A 21,613-nucleotide genomic window follows, 5' to 3' on the forward strand; every position below is an offset into this window, starting at 1 on the left:
CTAGTGTCACGGTATCTGAAAATGCATTAAAACACAGAGCGTTGTGGTGTGTCTGTGAGAGAAGCAGCAGGGCACTCTGGGATCTCTCTGGGGCTAATTGATCATAACGATCTCCAGCGTGTAACGGGATGGGTCTTGTTATACTTCCTCTGAGCCAGATCTGCTCGTTTCTCTTCTCTTTTTTTTTTTTTTTTTTTTCATGAATTCGCTGTGATGTAGCAACATCCCAGATTTTTCTCCTTGATTGACTGACAGAGGGAGAAACGAGCCCCTCCGTGGTGGTGGAAGTAAGGGCAACATGAATGCATTATGCAGTCTTCACTGTGTTGATGCCTTGGGTATTCAAATTGTGTTTGCTGGGGAAGAGGAAACCAAATCAGGGGCTGTGCATAAACTCCCTTTGATTGACTGCTGATGAATTCTTCAGAGATCACTGGAGGTAAACTACTGTATAATGGAAGGGTTTGATATTGACAGCTATCCAATAAAATTCATTCCTGGATCCGGAATTCCCTCCAGGTGGATAAACAAGGATTTCCACTTAGCGCCGAGCTAATTAAATAAATAAAAGTCATAACAACATTGGCTCTCTTTTGTAACCCTACACTCGTCGTGCCCTGTGTGTGTGTGTGTGTGTGTGTGTGTGTGTGTGTGTGTGTGTGTGTGTGTGTGTGTGTGTGTGTGTGTGCTGAGGCTCCTTTCTTCGCCCTCTAAATGTGTCTCCATGTGTGCTTTACAATGAAATATTCATTACTCTCTGGTATTTCCACATCTGATTTACCCTGCATTTCCACTCAAATCTGAATCTTAATACCCGTGTCAGGAATTTATTGGTTTTACATTTAAAGCACACTGTGGGGCTTGTTCCCCCGAGTGGAATTCTACTTTGCGATTTATGAAGATAAGAAGTGAACACAGAGGAACTCATTTTCCAGCATCTGGAACTCTTGGGAGTGACATTTCATTTGGGACTGACGCAGACTAAAAGCACGACTCTGCTTTTTTTTTTTTTTTTCTTTTTTGTGTGACTGTTTTGGTTGAATGATGATGGAAGTGAAACGTTGAAAAATACAGGAGGAGACTGGCTTTCCACTTCCATCCTTATCGTCGGAACACAGAGTGGCTTGAAAATAACAAAAATGCTGTCAAAAACACTACCGCGAAATACGAGACTGTCTGCGCAGAAGGACAGGCCTGTGTGCGTCCATGAAAAAAAACACTTTGTTGTGTTTGTTTTGTTGCCAAGCAGAATATTTTTTACTGTCATCTTTGCAACAGTGTCGGGCTGGAATTGAGTGAATGAATGGAATGACTCACTGGCATTTCAGTTGTACTCTATGAAAAGACTTTCAAATTTGGTTATAGAAAAAAAAAACATGACAACTATTGTTATTTCATCAGGCCTTGTTGACACTTATGCGTAACTTGCTTGTTGCTCCCATAAACATGTGAGAAATACTGCCTTGGCGCTGTGAAATCTGATGAAAGCCCACAGTAACTGTGCGCCTGTTATTTATACTGAGGTGTAGCTATTAAATTAGCTCCTGTGTTTATAGTGTTTGGCACGCTTCCATCCAAAGAGAGGGAATATAAAAAAACAACTCCATTATGGGGAAAGGTGCAAAAAAACAATGATCTTATTTTAGATCACTTGAACGCAAGGTCGAATGAATACTGCAGTCATGGTGGTGACGTGTATCTGACTGTACAGCATATACATATTGTTCAGAATCATGACATTTTTTTGACAACAATACAACTTCCTGGTTGAAAAATCCTTGTATTGCATACATACAATTTAATTCCAGAGGGAAATTGGAAAAAAAATGAAGAATTCTTGATTCATAATGAAGTGTGGTAAGAAGAAGTGCTCAAAGCCAGTGATAGATGACGAGAGGAGACGAGGAGTTACCCTCAAAAATCTCTTACCTTACTTTATTTACAACCGCATGAATGTGGTTCATCAGTTTAACAACAATTGTGAGATATGGAAATCAGTGAATCAGTTTTGTAAAGGTGTATGCATGATGTGAAAGTATGATGAGTATTGGGGGAAGCAGCCTCTCTCCTGTCTCTTTCTGCCTGTCTTCCCCAATGAGGAAGTGGGGCCTGCACATGAACGCAGCATAAATTCATGACTACACCTACTGGCACCTGAAACACACAGACAGCAACAAGAACAGACGACCAGCAGGGTCGTCACAGAGTCTTAAACAGCGCCGGCTGGTCAATAGATTGGGATCTTCATTGTATCAGACTTTTTGTTGAGCTTTATTTTTAGTCTTTTCGTGCCTTTAATGTGGAGACAGGACAGTGGATAGAGTCAAAGAATTGGGAGAGAGAGTGTGGGGAATGACATGCAGGAAAGGAGCCAGAGGTCGGATTTGAACCCGGGACTCCTGCCTTGTTCGTTTGGCGGATGCATTAACCACTAGGCTACAGACGCCCCCATAAGCCTTGTTAAAAATTAGTTTTTAAAAATGAAGACTTTACATACAGTACATGTACAATATTAAAAGGGCAAAGTAAATAGTGTGTAGTTATTGAGTCAAATGTATAATCTGCTGATTGATGACATGTTTCTTCTTCTTCTTGGGCACTAGAATCCAGCGCTCCAGGTGCCTTTGACTCGTGTTATAAGTTACACATTTGCTCCTCTTCCATACGAGAGAAAGCAGCATCGAGCATTCCTTTTGTGATTGGTTTGGATGTTTTAAAGTCAAGAATATCATCTACGTTGTCCGTCCAAACACACTTGAGATTTATCCTGTAGATTAAATACATAAATCTCCCAACATATTTACACTGAATGTGCCTCAAAAATCCCTAACTCTGAATGGAAAGTCAAATACTTGTCATGTACAACGCTCTCAAGATGAGCGTCTCATTGGACGGATTTTCACTCAGTGAGTGATGTTAAACTGATCATAGTGTGGAAGCCCCGTGCCACATTAAACAAAGATGGCGTAAGCAAACACCTAGAGTCTTATTTGTCATATTGAGTACAACCCCACCTCCTACCCAAATACAAATAAATAAATAATCAATGCCACACACACACACACACACACACACACACACACACACACACACACACACACAGGGAGGGGAGCTCGGGAATCCAAATGCCACCGAGGCAGCTCAAGCCCTCAGAGGTAAGACATGACACCATAGTCACTTCCTTACATGTTAATTAGTGCATGAAATTTCACACAGCACAATAACCAGAAGCCAGGGTGAGTGTTAGATTGCTTTGTTGTTGCATCAGTATGATGCAGGGGTTGCTATGTATCTCTCTCTGTGTGTGCTGTTTATTCATTAATTTATGTAGTAGTTTCCTCTGATCCCGTTTCAGAGAGAATACAAAGGCCCTGGTCCTTTTAAGTGCACTGGATCTAAGTCTCTTTAAACACAAGTTTCCTTAACCAAACAATGTTTGTCACACTTTGGTCTGTTTTTTGGTCTATATTTGTAAATCTTTAGTCCTTATTCCAGTGGTCGAATATTAAAAGATCGGCCCTTATTTCTAAAAACATCAGAAATTTTGATTGCCATAATAGATGTAATTTTAAAAATAACTTTCCAGGGTCAGATTAAATATACGTGAGGCACTTTAAAAATACTGTTAGCATGAAAATACAAGAATATGTACTGCAACTGTGCATGTTATTTGTTTTCAGCACATGTTTCTTTTGACATGTAACATGGTGACAGTAGGGCTGTAATTTGAGGAATGGGTTGAATACATTGTAAGCTTATATGCAGGATATATCAGCTACAGTACAGCTACACATCAACCAGCAACCCTCACCAACATGTAGTCCTATCTGCAGTAATATGGAGGTAAACAGCTAATGCTTATCCTTAGAATATTCATTCAGGATGATTTTGAGGATTTTGTCACTCTTACTCTATGATGCACACAAAGAAACACGTATTTACAGGTAAACACTAATAAAAAAAATACAAAAAGTTATTTTTAGTGAAGAAAAAAAAACATGTGAATTTTAAATGACAGTTCAACCAGTAGATAACTCATAAACATGGTTCAATCAGCAACTAGTGGGTAGGTTCTCCTAGGGAAAAAAACCCCCCCAAAAAACCTGAGGTTGTAAATGTGAGGGTTATATAAGCTGCAAACATCAATACAAAAAAAATATCACCAGCACATGCAAGAGTGAAAAAACATAACATTAGCACCAAAGATCAAAAATCAAACTACTCCCCGGGATACACTTTACACAACAAAGTTGCCCTTAAAATTGAATCTTTCACACAAAATAATCTCCCACGTCCAAAATGCCACCAGAGCTCACACATCCCCCTGACGTGGACAAACTGTGAGGAAAATTGATTACATTGTGTAAATGTGAGATGGGCTCAATTTTAAGGCTCGTGCGACAAAATGTAAATGAAAAAAATAAAAAAAACAAGTGCGCGAGCGGCTATCGGACAAGGATGCATGGTGACCTTTTGATGGGAGGATGTGAAGGCTAAAGAGACTTAATCAAATGGAACCCTCCCCGCCGCAGCATGCTTTGACAGGTGCTGTGCATGAGCAGTGAACCAAACTATGAAACCTGCTAAATGATTAATAATAGCCTGTAGCTCTATGTGTGATGAGGCTAGAGGGAATGCTTATTGGCAATTTCTCCGCTGTCTGTTTCTCTTTTCACACCCACGCACGTGCGCACACGGACACGCGCGTAAATGCACACACAAAAAACAAAGACCTTTGGACTTCCACAACTTGCACCACCTGCAGAGTGTGAGCTGGAATTAGCTACCAATAGCCAAGCCAATCCCTAACCTCCCCCCCCCCCCCAACCCCCTTCTGCAATGCAAACTCAAAGCGCTTCTGGCCACACAGCACATCTGCTCATCCCAACCCCTGAGAATCATCTATTGCTCATGTGCAATTAGGGATCAGAGATCTCAGATCAGAATGTCACATGAATATCAGCCCCACCAATGTTTTGATCAGTGCAGCCAGAAAAGGTGCGAGTGGGTGGGTGGGCGGGTGGGCGGGGGCATGAAAGCACTGCGCGTATTTTGTAGCGCGAGGAAAAAAAATGCACCTCACAATAAGTATAGATTCGCGACGTCGCCCCCTCTCGTATAATTTTCTTCCCCTGAAATGTGAGCACCCCTGTGTCAAGCATAAACTTGCTCGCCTGCTAGTGCAACACAATTCATCCTCTTGTCATGCAGCACTACAACCCCGCATCCATCATATTCCATAATGCACACAAGGTCATTCTGTAATGAAGGACTCTTTTTTAACTGCGTAAATTTTTGTGGACTGCAAGGAGCGCAGGCCTATAAAGTCGGCCCGTCGGTGTGTGTGTGTGTGTGTTCGTGCACATGTGTTTTTGCACGCCGCCTTGTACCTTTTATGCTGCCCAGAGAAGGAGCATTTTCATTCCGCTCAGAGAGCAAAAAAAGCCTAAGGGAAATCAAAGTAAGCATTTCCTCCATTCTAAAGCACCACCTTTAATAGGTACAATGCCACCCAAGCATTCAGCCCTGTCCTTTGGACTGTGAACACATATCATGGCCTAAACTGCCAATCAGCTACCTAAAGGTGTTTTAAACAATTCACTTTTATCATTCCGGCTCAATCTGCATTCACTTCATATCATCACTTCATGAAGTGTCTGATGTGTTTACAGCCAGTCGTCACAGTGCAAATAGGGAAAACACAAAAGATGTTGTATTTCCTCCGTGGCTTCTGTCAAAGGCTGATGCTTCATAAATCATTACACACATTATGTGCTAAGCGAGTTAGACCCTACAAGAACAGTTAAGTAGCATCTTGATTTACTACAGTACCTTTAAGGACAGGTTACCCAACTTTAAAAAATGAACAGACCTTCCTGCCACGCTCATTGCACTTCCCCGTGTCCCGGGGGAGCTGTGCATGGTGTGCAGCTTTGTAAAAGAGCACATTAATAAGGGAAGAGCTTGTTCCTCCATGTCGTTTAAGTGTTTCTGGAGGGCATCCGCCGTGTCCTCCACGCTCTTTGGGGTTGGAGGTAGGGGATGGTGATGGGATGTGTCCCATTTCTTAATGGATACTCCACACACCAGGATTCCCTCCAAGGGTTGTTTGTGTTGTTGTTTTCTCTGTGTGTTTTTTTCTTTTTTTCTTTTTCCATTTCTGGGTGATGTTGTGCACGGCTCTTCCTGGAGACGATAAAATAACATTTAAAAAGCAATATTGTGTATCATGCAATTTTAAGATGAATTAATTTTTACATGAGTAGAAATAGCTTAAAGGTGCAGTGAGAAAGATTTCTTTGCTCTCGTACACTGTGGGAGTACTGTGGATGATTTCACACAGTCAGATTTGAGAGCAAAGGTGGTGTGCGGTTTCGTCCCTTTAGTCTCACCGTAGTTAGGCCATCAGTGTCTCCCTGATGGAAAATAACACACCTCTGCATGGCTTATTTCACTCTTAAAAAAAAATCTCACAGACATCTTATTAAACAAAAGTAATCCCCATTGTGGAATCTAAGAATTCACCTTTCTACTATTCCCTTTAGCTATTTTCACTGACTTTTTAGTCTGTAGCAAATCCCTTTTTCCTTTAGGTTAATGTTATAACTTTCAATTTACCAGACGTTCCATATTTTCTTTCAAAATAAAATGAAATTAGTTTTTATTTTTAACAGGAAGTAAAGTACCTTCAGTTTAAGACTGTACAAAATACAAATAAATGACATAACTCTATATGCTGTATGTTGTCAATAAGCAGTAATTAGGCCATTAACTGAGAGCTTGCCCACAACAACTTCCTATTAGTTATATGTTATGGTCATATAGAGTAAGGCATAAGTGCTCGATAATCACATAAGCAGCCAGTATGCTACTAATTAGCATGCTAATAAGTAGCTAGTTAATGGTGAAAATGTTGACCTTAATGTAAAGTTTTCACATATTTCTTATGGCATCATTGTGGTAGGTAAGGTCGCCTGTTTTGGGCTTCTATTTGTCCACTTGAAGATCCAAGTCTCTTCTTTCCGGCTTGTTTCTATAAAACCTGGCTGCTTGTTTCTCTCACGGGATCAAACAACACTGATTCCTATTTGCTTTCTTTACCAATGACAGTACAGTACAGCAGGACAAGGCTACAGTCTAACGAGGCCAAAGTAATGTTGATTCTACATCGCCAGCATTTGAACTTCCGGTAATGAGTGTGTAAGCACAACTTCAGACTATAAACATTTTAATTCACTGCCTACCAAGCTCTTCTTGGCTGCTGCTGCTGCTGGAATTATAATTAATATTTCTCTTCAATAGGACAGATTAATTTATCCCAGAATATGCTCTTGTACACTTTTAGAAAAAAAAATCCTTGGATGTGAATCCACAAAGTCTGAATAACTGGCCCCATTAGTGCTGGGGCTCTGCACACCAATACAAATCTGTTGAATAGCAGTTTAACTAAGATGCCTTGACTTTAGCAAAACTGAAACCAATTTCTCCTCCTGGTTTCATTGAGGTTAATAGTGTCCAGACACAGCAGCCATTAAATTAATTAAAACAAAAATAGAGCTCACACATAACAGAGATGGATGGGGCTCTTGCAAAGATATTTACAGGTAACTTAATTACATTCACCAAATAAAACACATCTAGGTCACAAAGAGGAGAATTCTAAATAGGCAATTAAGCCGGTGGTAAGAGCCTTAATAAGGCAAGCAAAGTACATAAAATGAGGGGAAGTAAGTGAGTGTCAGTGCAAACGACTTTGCCTAACACTATTCATCATGGGACTAAGTGGTAAGATGGTGTCGGGCTTCTAAATTCTAACAGCATTAATCCCAGATAGCAGGGCTCATACCAGCCAGTATCAATAATGGCAATAATAACTCATCTATCTGGAAGTCATCCAAACTCTGACTGGTTAATTATGCTTCCCTCATGAATATGCCTTCCGGTTTTTAACAGTAGGAGAAGAAGAAGAACATGGCAGGGCGATAGAGAGAGATGAAGCGAGGGAACAATGGAGCAGTCTCCCGTCTAAACAGCTTTTGTTAGCCAGTTCAGAGGCATCTGCCCGTTATGTGCGCTTGATCATAGTGACACGGGCTTCGGGGACTGTGCCTCATCCCAGCTGGTGGACGTCAAGGGACCTTGAGCATCTGCAAACATGACAAGAAGTCATTTATTAGACAGCAACCTTGACCAGCTTATTGTCCCCAAACTTGAAATTGTCATTTCTGAAGGAAAATTGCTTGATCTCTTTGGTCTGGTATGAATAGATTTCAATAAAGTGGGTGAAGGACAGTGCGAGGAGTGGTGGCCTTCATTACGGAATTTACTGCATAGTGGAAGCTGCTATTTCAGACACATTTCAATAGTAATGAATATCTGCTGATAAGTTGGGAAGGAACATTTCTGCTCAGAAAGAGAGCTTATGTAACCACTATACTTTCTTTAAAGTAAACACAATTCTGATGTCCTCTATTTTCACTACTGGTATCTATATACATATATATATGTATATATATATATATATATACTATATGATATCTTTATATGTACTCCAGCTCATGTTGGTTAGTTTACAGTTTTAGCTTGTATATTAAAGTAATTTGTAAACCCTTGTTTTCAAAGGTGCAACATGAATAAAGTCATTGTTATATCAAATTTATACAAACATATATTTGTAGAAACCTATTTCTCTCACCTTGTCCATTCAGTCAGTTTGCCCCAACGTCTTTTTTTTATAATATGTGACCTATCTCAGTTTTGTACTGTGTGTAGGATTGTACTTATCTATACAGAAACCAATACCTTTTTTACTGGCCCCTCTTTTTTTATAGAGTGGTATTTCAATTGTTCCTCGAGTAAAAAAATAGTTTTCTTCCAGCTCTGCAACTACCTCCAAAACACTGACCCCCCCCAGTGATTTCCGAAATAAACCCTCAGCAATATAAAATGTCACACCACAACTGGCATTCACTGCAAACAGACTTAACACAGCCTCTCATCTCTTTCTTCTCCTTGTTCCTTTTGCACACATAAGCCCAGCTGGCAGAGCCTGGCTCACCTCCACAAGAAGTTTTTTTTTTGCCTTGAGAGAACTCACTACCCTAACCTAATTCTATCCTTTAAGATGAGTATCCCCTTACCTTAATCCCCTGTTGGAATAGCTAAAGGTTTCTGTTCCAAAAGTTTTATCCCTGAGGATTTTATCCCCCAAATTTTGTCCTGAGCACAAACTAAATAAAAAGACAGACTTCCTCTCTGCATTCCAGTTTTTAGAACTTCAAAGAACTGATATACCATATAACTAGGCTGCATGAGGTTTCTTACAAGGTTTTACTTTGTATCTTGTACACTTATTAAACAATATCAGTTTTTCAATAATAGTAAAAACATTTAGAACGATCCCTTTCCACTTGACCTGCTGCGCCCCGTCTGTGCTTCACTTATGGTACATTACTGTATCTATGACTGATACGTTCTTCGTTTCGCTTGGAATAACAATGATAACCGCAGAGCTGCACTACAACTAACCTTTTTTGTAAAGGTCAGATAAAATAATGAAAGAGTTTCAACCATGACTTAATGGAAATGGCTATACGGATCCTGTTGGCAAGGTGCAAGAATGGTGTCATTAACCCTTGCCTCTTGTCTTATGCTCCCCTCTGTTAGAGTATTCTTAGCATTTGGCAGATAACTTGGCTTTCAAGGCCCTTAATCAGCCTTTTCTCTGATTGCTTTTCCTTTCCTTTTTAACTTTAATATCAGAGGAATACTAAACGTGTTTTGAACCATAAATAATGGCAGTACAGTGGTCCTTGGGAAAATGGAAAGACATGTAGACATAAGTTTCTGCCTTGAAGTTAGAGTTAATGTCCTTCAAGTTACAATTTTAAATGGGAATTTTCAAGCACAACAAAAAAAACACACAAATTATACCCGTTCTTCCTGACCAAATGAATGTTCTTTCATACCAAAAAGCCAAGGTCAGCTTCCATCCACTCAAGTATGTCAGCATTATGCAAGTTCACATCTAAATATCTTGTGATTATTGGCATTATCCAAGCTGGGGCAATCATTGTCGTCTCCTAATTCAATTAATGTGGACACATTTGGATTACTCTGTTTGTGTGACTTCTGAAGGAGACTGTGGTTTTAACACTTGTTGGAAGCTGTAATTGCATTGACACACCACACAATGAGAGGTCATTCACAATTGAGATCAAATACTTGACGATTGTAGTTCAAATACATTTGATGTAACATGTAAATGACTCCCTTAGCTGAGGGATTTAAATGCCTCAGCTTGTCAGTAAATGGACGAATTCAGAAGATACACACATAACCCCAGTTTTGTGTCCAATATGTACATCTCACTGCTTTATCCAGCCCAGTGTTCCTCAAAATGTTCATTACTCAATGCAGTGCATAATGAATAGAGAAGGCATGAAATCCCAGCCATTTACACAATTTGAAAGAAGACAGAAGAAAATGGCCACCAACTGAAAATGAAAAACACCAAGAAAAAAGGGAATGTAGTATATGATTTTAATTCAGGGTGCATTAATGCAGCTGTTGAATATGTTAACATGGGATTGTTGGACTACAGAGTTGATCTTACAGCGATAAATGCCTACAGGAGGGTGGAGGGACAATTCAGATGAATTTCAACTTGATTTTTGGAACTACTGACAGTCCTACAATCGGCTTTGCATTTTTCATAGATGCTGAAATGCTGTTAGGGAAATTAGAATGTCGCACATTGGCCCTCATCATCCATGTTGTTCCAAGTGCACTTGTGCACTCTAAATGATTGAAACTCAGTTCAAGATCACTGCTACACTGAGCAGGCTTGTTAAATCTGAGAGAAACTTTCTTGAGCTTTTTGTACGTCGTTTCACACACTCATTTATTGATGAACACTTATCCATTAATCATGGCTCTTTTACAGCACAGGCCGAGCTTTTTTACACTGATTTTAGCTTGGTGTGAATGTTTTGACATTTGCGTCGCCACCAGTAAAGGCCATGTAATCTACAAGGCATCTTTACGCGGCCCAGCTGCTGAGAGGTTCATGTTGCTAACATGAAGGTTTTTGACACGTCCGTGGGTTGAAATGAGACTTGGGTGTGCTTGAAATTTTCATTTTCATCATACATCCCAACACCCACAGTGCATCTGCCTTCAAAAACAATTTTACAACTAAAACTCAAATCGGCCTGTGAATTGCTTTAAGTGTAGTAGCATTTATTCCCTCTGGTTAGTACTTGATTAGTTTTTTTCCTGACATTTGCATTTAGCGGGGTTGTGTGTTGTGATGTGTACAATTGCAGTCTATTGTGTAGCTTGCTGAAATATTTGATTTCTACAACAAAAATGTGTCAAGGTCTTAGAAAGAAATGATCATAGTTGGTTCTACTTCTTGCACACTTTTATTTAAATTATATGGTGACGGAAAGGGGCATTTTTCTGTTTTGTCTCTTCAGTCACCTTTGTTGAAAGTCTAAGGAAAGTGTTCATGTAATGCCAATGACTTTAGTGTTGGGCTTTGGGGAATATTTTACCTCACAGGGCCAAATATTTATGCAACCATTGGCGCACAAGAATACACTCACACAGAGCCACACATTGACAGCACACAATAAAACACTTTACTACAATACTTCAAAAGACCCATCTGACACAATAAAGGAGAAGACGGGCAGAGAAAAATGTAATCGGCAGCACCAGATTGGGTCCAAAGAATTCCTGATCTGTTTTTTGTCCTCCACTGCATTACATTTTGTCAGGTGGACAAAGTTGTCAATCAAGCTGGCAAACCTATTTTACGTTGTCAATAGGACAGAGGAGAGAGTGTTCATTCTTTCAATAGAGGGCGAGAGATTAAAGTAGGCCAAGCAGAGAAGAGGTAATTTTCTGGGATGATGTATTGACACTAAGACTCGATCATCTCCCACATTGTATTTCAGATCTGCTTCAGGAGACGGCCAGACCACGGAAAAGAAATACTGCTGCCAGCCAGAATATGGTCTCACTAGTAGAGTCATTTGTCATTTATTTTTCCTGGTTCACTTGTTTTCACGTTTTAATGAGTGTTATAGAGGTGACTGCGTGTTTGTGTGGCCTTGTTTTTAGCAAACACTGTTGGGCTTACCTGTATATGCATATTTTTCATCAACATTCAAATTACTTGTTTTTCTTTATTCATACCTTTGGGCTTTCGACTGTAACTCTAATTAAATCGGGTTCCTTTTTGCAAGCCACTGATTTTCTATTGGCGTTGATTGGAATAAACAATGCCAGTGGCCAGTGCAGCACAGTGGCGGCTTCACTCATTTAACTGGATGTGACACTTGGCTGCAGACGCAGGAAAAGGAGATTTGACGTGTGATGTGTGCACGCTAACATTGCAAGGCACTCCAAGAAGTCGGGAGTGGGGATGCAAAGGGATAGGCAAATGACCTTTTGATTAAGTGCACAAGTCGAAACGAATTTCTGCACACCGCCTTAAAAAAATCGAGGTCTATAATACATCGATATCAGTGTCTTGCAAAACTTGTCTCAGTGCCTTCCTCCCTTAAATCTACATTTACTCTTTCCTTAGTAAGCAGAAAATTCAGACTGCAGACAAAGAATTAAAAGTGGCCATTATATGTGGAAAAGTGCCAAGCGGCAGATTGCATGAAACCCTCTTAACGTGGTCAAAGACATTTGCTGCATAAGGGGTTAAGAGGGGTAAGAATCTTGTTAAGTATTCATGGCATGAATATTCTATCAAAACCGTCCCGAGAACATACTGATCACAAGCTTTTAAATAACAAAACTCGCAAGCTGTGCATGTCAAGTCAAAGGGGTCGTCTAATCTATTATGCTACCGATAGGTGAACAAAAGTATCAGTACTGTACTATATTACTGTCTGTGTGCGCTACAATTTAATGATCGTGTCAGCATTTCTGTTCAAAGGCCTCACTTGTGATCAGATAAGCCTCTCGTTTCCTCCCCTTATTTGAATTCCCTTGAACTAGAAAATGGATCTTCCCCCCACTGTCTATTGAGAAAGTGAAACGGGATCCAAGAAGTGCTTTTGGAAAGGAATTCTGATTAACTACATAAAAGAATATTCAGTCCCACTGAAAATAACCGGGCTACAGAGGAGAAAAGGGAATGAGTGAGCACTGTGCGTTGTAAATTAATGATATCATGGTGTTTGATTGCCCTGTGCAGTGCCCTAGGTGATGGTAGAGATTCTACAAAAACATTGAGGTTTTCCTTTTTTCCAATGCAGTCAAGATTACAGGTATATTTAATGAGGAAAAATTAAAAACATGTAATCAATTACAAAAACAATTTGGGCATCAAACGAAAATGTGGTTTTACCAAATTAAGTACACACTGGAGGGATTTTAAGAACTAGTCAATCAGTTGAACAAGTCATGTGGGATCCAGAATTCAAGGTCAACAGGGTTGCACTCATAGACTTCAGCCATGTTTCTGTACAATCTTAGCGATGTCACCCATGGGTTTCTGATGATTCCTTTTGGATGCCCATCCATGGCCGTTGCAATATTGGAAATGTTGACGATATCAACCTAATGACAAGCAAAGAGCTGGTTCTTATGCCTTAATCCTCCTGAAAAAACCACTACAATGCTCCCAATTGCAGTTAGATTGGTCCCGCCTCTCTCTATCCCTAACTTGTTCAATTCAAAATAATCGTTTTTTGTACCAGGCTGTAAACATGTTAATTTCTGCTGTAAAATATAGATGTGTTTGTGTGACTCCCGGGTCTATTGGAGCCAGCCTCAAATGGACACTTGAGAAACTGCAGTTTTTTGCACTTCCGCATTGGCTTCATTTTACATAATTTTACAGAATAGACAATACAATACAATAAGAGTGTCTTCTACATAGAGAAGGGCATGACAACCATTTAAAGAGGAAACAATGACATTAAAATAATGAAAATCAGGGGGGCCCAGTACCGAGCCTTGCGGCACATATCTAGGTTAAGATTTGGTGTGACATGACTTAACTTATTGAAACTGGCAAACAAGTAATCCCTAAACCAGGCACATGCCCTTTTTATCCAACCCTGTAACTATCATTCAAAAAAAGGTGATCAACAGAATCAAAAGCTTTTCATAGATAAAAAAAGGGCAGCAAAAGATGCCTCCTATCTAATGCTGATAATATTTAACTTGTAACCAATGTAAGGGCTGAAATAGCGATATGATCTGTTCTGAAACCACACTGCTGTGTGCACGGTGTTGAGTGATCTGACAGATAATAACACAGAAGTGCAATCTATTCAGTAGACGATGGAGGCAAAACAAGCAGACCAATATAAAGTTCAAGGAAGCTGTTGAGTCCCTTCATCAAAAGAGAGGGCTCAAGAAGCAAAGGCCTCAATCAGGTTACATGAATTAACTCCGGAAGCATCTCTATATCGCTTGTAAAATAAATGTTTTCCTTCTTCATGTTGCTAGTTTGATCAGCAATGAATTTAATGGCTTCACTTTTATCTCTCTCCTCGCCATCTTTGTTGGCTGTGACCTTGAATGTTTGCCCATTAAACCTGCAACACTCTGACAAGTATCCATCTCAGCCTCAGGGAGCTGATGTACAAAGATAATGAATCAATTGTTGCCTTTATCCATGATCCAAAGGTATGATAGCTCAAGATCGAGCCTGTTTGCCTGAGAAACTCTTAAACCTCCCGGGAGTGACTGCCGGCTATAGCAGAAGGGTAAACTGATGTAGAAAGAGGTCACTGTCTATTTTCCCTGCAGGGGTCTTCCTGTTCAGAGTAGACTGGATTGAATTTGTCCACGAGGAGCTCCAAGCGCTGTATTGTTTCCAAGAAATATTTCAAGAAAAAACGCACTTGGATCATTTGATTCAACAATATGAAAATGTGTTTATATGCTTTTAATGAGAAAATATAGCAACTGGCCAAATTTAGTTATCAATTAAACACAATTTATTTGATTACCAAGTTGGGACCAAACGTTTCTACCATTACAGAGTGGATCGCCATTAAATTTAGAATAAAAAGTCAAGTGCCTCAGACGTTGAATCTTCTTGACTTCTTTGCGAGCACCACAAACAGGCCATGGCTGTCTACATCTAGGCCTATTTCAACACTTTCTGGTGGGGTCGGATACACTTTGCACGGATAATCAGAAGATGTATTCTGTTGACTTTGGTCACCTTCAAGATGTACTTAAAATGCCAACATCACGTGTACCTTTTTCTAAGTGAAATGTATTGCCAAAAAATATGAACGATTCCCATGAAAATTTGCACAGTCAATCAAGGTGCCCAGAGGTTGAATCCTCTTGGAAATGGTGACACTCTGATTTTTTTCTCACAATTTTTGTCACAATCAGCCTGACTTTGCCAACCAACAATTTTGGCTTTTATAGCGGCATGTCTGTACATAATATCTGTACTTCACCTTGCATTTTGTGCAGACATTGATGTTTTTTGTACTATCATGGAGATGCATTTTTTTTTTAAAGCTGATTGAATTTGTGGTAAAAGGTTTGTGGTTTTGCAAAGTAAACAGCAATCATAACTTGTACTATTTACTCCAACTGATCTTGGAAGGGATCCTTAAAGATAAAATGAGACATTGGTAGAAATTAATTTGCTGCTACTCGCCGAGCATAAATGTTTAAAAATAAAATCAACTTTTGATTCTCGAGATTTTTACCACACTTCTAGATCTTTGCCCAATTAATCACTTGACACACTGCTGGAAATCTGCTGTCCAAGGCTATGCAGTGCTCAAATGTCTCATGAAATACATTTTTATTTCCCGTCATCTTTAAACATCCCATCTACTCCTGCTTGCAGACATATTTAAACTGACAGTCCCAGTGGTACAAGACCTCGTTGTTAAACTGAGACCACTAATTTGACATAATTCTGTTGCACAATGCACAAACCTGGCATTGAAAACTGTATGATTAACATTCTGATTTGTGAATTTTTAATGTTCATGTAATGCTTACACTCATCATGTGAGGGATATTAGTGTCTCTTTCTCGGGAGCCCATAAAACCTGACATTACGAGCGTCGGCATCCGCGAGGAGAATACCAATTGCGGAAAACGTTGTCATTTATGCGGAAGCTGCGCATAAACATATGGCATCTTGTTGGAAATTGTCTGAAACATGAGCGTTTTCAGGAGAAGTCAATCAAGTTCAGTCCATCAATTCTGAGCAGCGCTGGTGATTACGTTGGAGTGGGCTTTTCATGCAGAGAATACCAAAGTGAGCTGATCCTTTTCAATTTAATTTCTGCTGATGTGCAGCAACAAATCTTAAAATATTAGACAATCTTCATCAGCTGTTACTCTGCACAAACTTACCCATAATTCAGGGAATATACAGTGTCATTTGTTTTATAATCTTTCAGATGGAATGTTTGATGATTATCAATTAACCTGATCCTCCCCCCCAAAAAAAACAGTCTTAGAGTTAGTGTCATTGATCACATCTGCTATTCATTCAATTCCAAAGAGTCTAAAAATCTCAAGTATTCATGTTTCTATTAGGAACCATTTTGGCCTGTCAATTTTCCAATTAGCCAAAATCCTTCTTTTAACCAGCCAAAAGAGATAAGCCTGCTACCTTTTCAAAGTGGGCAAGTGTCAAGAGTGTGAGATTGAGAGATTGTGCAAGGACCAGAATGCACAACAGAAATGTAACGTTCAATCATTTAGTCTATGTTTTGTGAAGAAGCCAGACAGGGATGTAATATTATTAAACTATAAATCACAGAATTTAAAAGGGAATACATGCTGTGTGGTTGTGGGTAGCATTGTGCTCTGTATGTAGTGGGAGGGCACAAGCAGTGCGTGTGTAATATTTGTGAGTATAGGTAGGGGTCAAAGGCAAGTTTTTGTCCAGGGACTGTGGTCATGATAATCCGTCCATGGTCTAAAAGGCATAACGGTTGCAGAGCTTCGATACAGTGCTGTTCAGGAATTGCACAATGAAAACGACTTGTGTTCTTAGCTGTGCAGCCCTGTCCCCAAGCAAGCAAGCAACTGCATACATCTTTTTATTTTTTTAGTTTTTTTTTTTAGTTTTATTCGAGTTAAATGAAAAACTTGTTTCCTTAAAGGCTTTATATGTGATTTTTCACACTTAAATGGAGAAATCAAGTATATCCTCTGAAAATAACTCTGTGAGTCATGACTGTCTACAATGGGTGTAACACCCGAGTCCCACTGTCTGTGATGTTTTCAGAGTTTTCAGAGTCCTATCTTCACTTTGTTTACATCGTCGGGACGGCCGGCTGACTCCTCCCCTCACATATAAAAGTTGTTTAATTGAGGGACTAGAGAAAAGAAGAATAACATACTGTACTCACTGCTTAACTGTGTTTCTAGATCACGCTCATTTCAGGTAAATTTACATGCAGTGTGAAGATACGAGCATAATAAAGATCGCTAGCATTAGCATGCTAACACAACAATGCAGCGCGAGTTGTTTTGGTTTCATGCTGGTGCTCAAGGGCGACATCTGCTGGATCAAAAAATCGCATATAAAGCGTTTAAGGACCTATTACATTTCTTATTAATTAATTTTGTCATCTTTGACTTTACAACTGCTGCTGACACATTGACAGACACACACAAACATAATGCCAAATAGCTGCTGTTATATCATATCATATCATCATGACTTATTTCCAGAGTAAAACCCTCTGTGCCAGTGTAATGTTGTGTTAAATCATGCACAGTGTACGAGAAATAAGCACATTCTTTTCTATAAATTATAAATAAAAATGTCCATGACCCAACAAACAAGGCAAATAGAATCAGTTTGATATGAATAACAAACACCAGCCGTACGTGCACTGCACAAATGATAATGGTTAAAATGTAATGCCTGCTGCATTTGGATGAAACACAATGGTGAGTTTTGATGAAACACTTGCTTAGTGGTTTATTTTAAGCTCAAAATAGAATGAGACAAGCCATTAAGGCCCGGCAGTCTCAACTGTAAAAAAAAACAAAAAAACAAGTTTATTTGCTTTCCCGACAATGACGTGGGAAGATTCACCAAGCTCATAACAAAAGAAAAACCTCAACTGTTTTGCCATTTTGTTATTAAATCATGAGTGGAAAAGAAGTTTACAATTGAATAAAATGATCTGACAGAGCTGCCAGTGCTCATCTTTTGTGCTGTAAAAGTGTTGTTTTCCTCGTCAAACTGTTGACAAAAAGTGGCATTGTGAGACAGTTATTCGTTGTTTGAATCGACCTTTGAAACTCTCCGACAGGGATTTGTTTCTAACTGATTTTGTCGTGACAATCAAAAGTTGAATACCTTATTTTTGAAAGGACAGCCTTGCATAACCTCACAGTCAAATCCTAAGTGTAAATCTGACTCAGGATATAAAAAAATCCAAACTAGGCCTCGTTGGTAAGAGCTCCACATCCATTACCCTTAACACTTTTGACAGTTTTAAACAACAGCCCCAGAGACATATCAGCTCGATGAGAGAACAAACAACACTGCAATCAACACCTGTCAACTCTGAATAACTGTCACTGGAAAAAAAAACACACACACTTTTAAAAATGCTGAAAATATTCTGTGATGTGGATAAGGCAGGAGTGGAGCTTTGATTCACCTTGATTAGTACTGTGGCCATCTGTCACACTGGCAGGCGCCTGCGATTTCCAGGTGAGGAAGAAACTCCGCAGACACTGCGAGCGTGTGTGATATGTGATAGTGCCCACTGACTCAGAGAGTCGTGCTGCGCGAGCTGCTGGTACGCGTGTTACAATGCTGCAGAGGTTGATGGAACAATGTCATCCTCTCATGGTTGGAGAAATGCTGGTAAGTATTTGCTTTTATCTGACAGGACTCAAAGTTTGGATTAAAGTGAAACACAACTAATCTGCAAGATCGATGTTTTTCAAAGCTCCTGTGAGGAGACTTTAAGATGGTTATGAAACAGACTGAATTACCACCTCCAAAAAACAAGAAACCAAACCCTCAGGCAGAAGGTGAACTATTTCTATATACATTTTTTGAATGTCTAAAAACACTGCTACATGATTAAAGCATGCTGCATAAACAGCCCTTTTTCCCCCGTTTCCAAGGCAAAGATTCACAATGAGTGATTTAAATGACATTTTAAATGTAAAAAAAACAAAAATGAAACACTGTTTTTATGTACAGTACAGGATATAATAAGCAAAGAGATTATCTTTTCGCTTTTTTTCTTCTTCCTCATTATGTAATTATCCTACATGAAATAAAAAGGTGGTGTATCGTTGAGTAAATAAACCCTGTGAATCGCTGGTTTGATTGAAAAGACTCCTCAGTGAGCAACTTTTATTTATCCTTTAAGATGTTCTCAAAATAAAATGTTCAACATGTTTTCTATACCATGCACTTATACTGAAGGTTTTAACTTATCCTTGGCCTTTTATTGTTCATCTCAGGTATCTTACATGGTCAATATGTTTCCATTAAACATATATAAAGCTGTTAAAAACAAAGACCTTGGGTTTAAAATAGATTATTTTTCAATTAGGTCACCTGATTCGATATTCTGCTTTAAAACTGAACAACGACTGACTGGAAATTAATTTTTCCTTTGCAATAGTTTACTGCCCGAGTAGTGTGATGTCACGAGATTACAACACGGGGGCTCAGCTGGCCTCCTTTATACAGCGCAGGTTAGAACACAGCCCATAACTCGATAAAGACAGCTTTATTGGGCTTGTATGACCGAGCTCTCCTCAAAGAAGGGCCTCAAAGCTTGACAAATCCATTTAAAGCCGTGTGTCTTTATTTTCTCTTCTCTTTGATAGGTGTGGGAGCGATGTGTGTCCTCGTTGCAAACACATAGAGGTCCTCGCTGAATATGTCTTTGAGAACTGTTCGAAAGGGCATTGCAGCCAAGGTAACAAGCAGAGGGGGAGCTTCTGATTTAATGTCACGTTCATCAAAAAAACACAATATGCCGATGAAGAATAAAATACAGTTCTTTAAAAAAGAAATGTTGGTACAAAATGTTCTATTTTTATTATTGATTGGTGATGATATGTTGAGTAGGAAAAGACTTAACATGTGGGTGTAATCACTTTTCTTACTAAGTCGTTTCTTAAGAGTCACTCAGCTCATGTTGGCAGGTCGAGTCTAAGGTGTTTTCTCACCTTTTCTCTGAGGTGGTTCTGTTATTTTGGTTTAAAAATATATTAACAGTTGAATAAGAAGGACACCTGGACAAAACAAACTCCAGTTAACAGCAGGTATAATGACAGTCAAGTGCTGCCAAATTAAAAAAAACAAAAAAAAAAAATCAAGGACAAGTGTTCTTAGTAATATCCTCTTACCAGTCTACAGTTTGGTCTAATACAATATTATATCCATAATCTGCAGTACTTTTTAATACTTAACGACAACCGTTTTTGTTGTGTTTTGCCACTAGGGGGCGGAGCAAAAAGCTTTCAACCATGGACATAGCCTCAGTGACATCACCCATTGTTTTTTTTAAACTATTTTTTGCCTTTATTTGAAAGGGCAGTGGATAGAATGATTCAAATGGAGAGGGAGAGAGTAGGGATTGACATGTGGGAAGGGAGCAACAGGCCAGGATTTGTACCTGGGCTACTCACTTGGACGACTGTAGCCATAACCATACATTTGGCACGACCTAACCACTAGGCCATTTGCACCCCCCCCCCCCCATCCATTGGTTTCTGAAGCCAAATGATAGAAGCCGCCATATTAGATATACTATCTCAAACAAACTTTCGGTTAACCTAGAAACAGGCAAAGACGGGGAGCAGAGGCAGGCCTTGAGCCTCCTGGCAAACAGCTACAAAGCTTGGCCTTTCTGTAAAATAAGCCACACCCCTAATTATGCAAAACTCTTAGCCTTGATTGACCTAGTTTAAAACAATAAGAAATTAGGTATTCAGACGAAATTTCATTTTCTGAACCAGGCTGTAGACACTTTTATTGTGTCCTCTAGGGCTTTTGGAGCCAGCCTCAAGTGGTTACTTGAGGAAATGCAGTTTATTAGCTTAGTGCTGGACAGGACAGATGCCGTGGGTTTACTGGAGCTAAAATCTACACTGATGAAAATGAAACACAGACATTACGACAGCCCCTGCAGGTCAGGCAGCCTGCAGAGTCGAGTGGTGATTTCCTTTGAGCTCCTTTTTCACCTTGAGCAACCTTTTCCACCTCGTCATTGTCAATAGGAAAAATTGGATCAGAGCAGCTTTTAAACTAAACCAAAAAGTTGAATTCAGGTGAACATCATTGTATTAAATAATTAGTCTGGGAAAAAAAAAAATCCTTGGCAGGGACTTGAATGTTATCAAGGGGTTGCAGAAACAGCCAGTAAAGTTTGGAGGGAGATCAAGAATTTCAGCTCGGTGATGTTATATTAAGAATACAGATGACGTCAATGGAACTGAGCTCAAATTTCCTCATCTTATTAGAACAGGTGCAACTCTAAATTAGACCATCGATTTGAGCTGAGGATTTCAGTGTCTGAGGATTTCTTTTCAATCCCACCTTTTTTCCCCCACACACAATCGCAGGTGTCACCGATAACATCCCCAATGCCACCAT

Source organism: Labrus mixtus, chromosome 19 (assembly GCF_963584025.1).
Source record: "Labrus mixtus chromosome 19, fLabMix1.1, whole genome shotgun sequence".
Classification (NCBI taxonomy): Eukaryota; Metazoa; Chordata; class Actinopteri; order Labriformes; family Labridae; genus Labrus; species Labrus mixtus.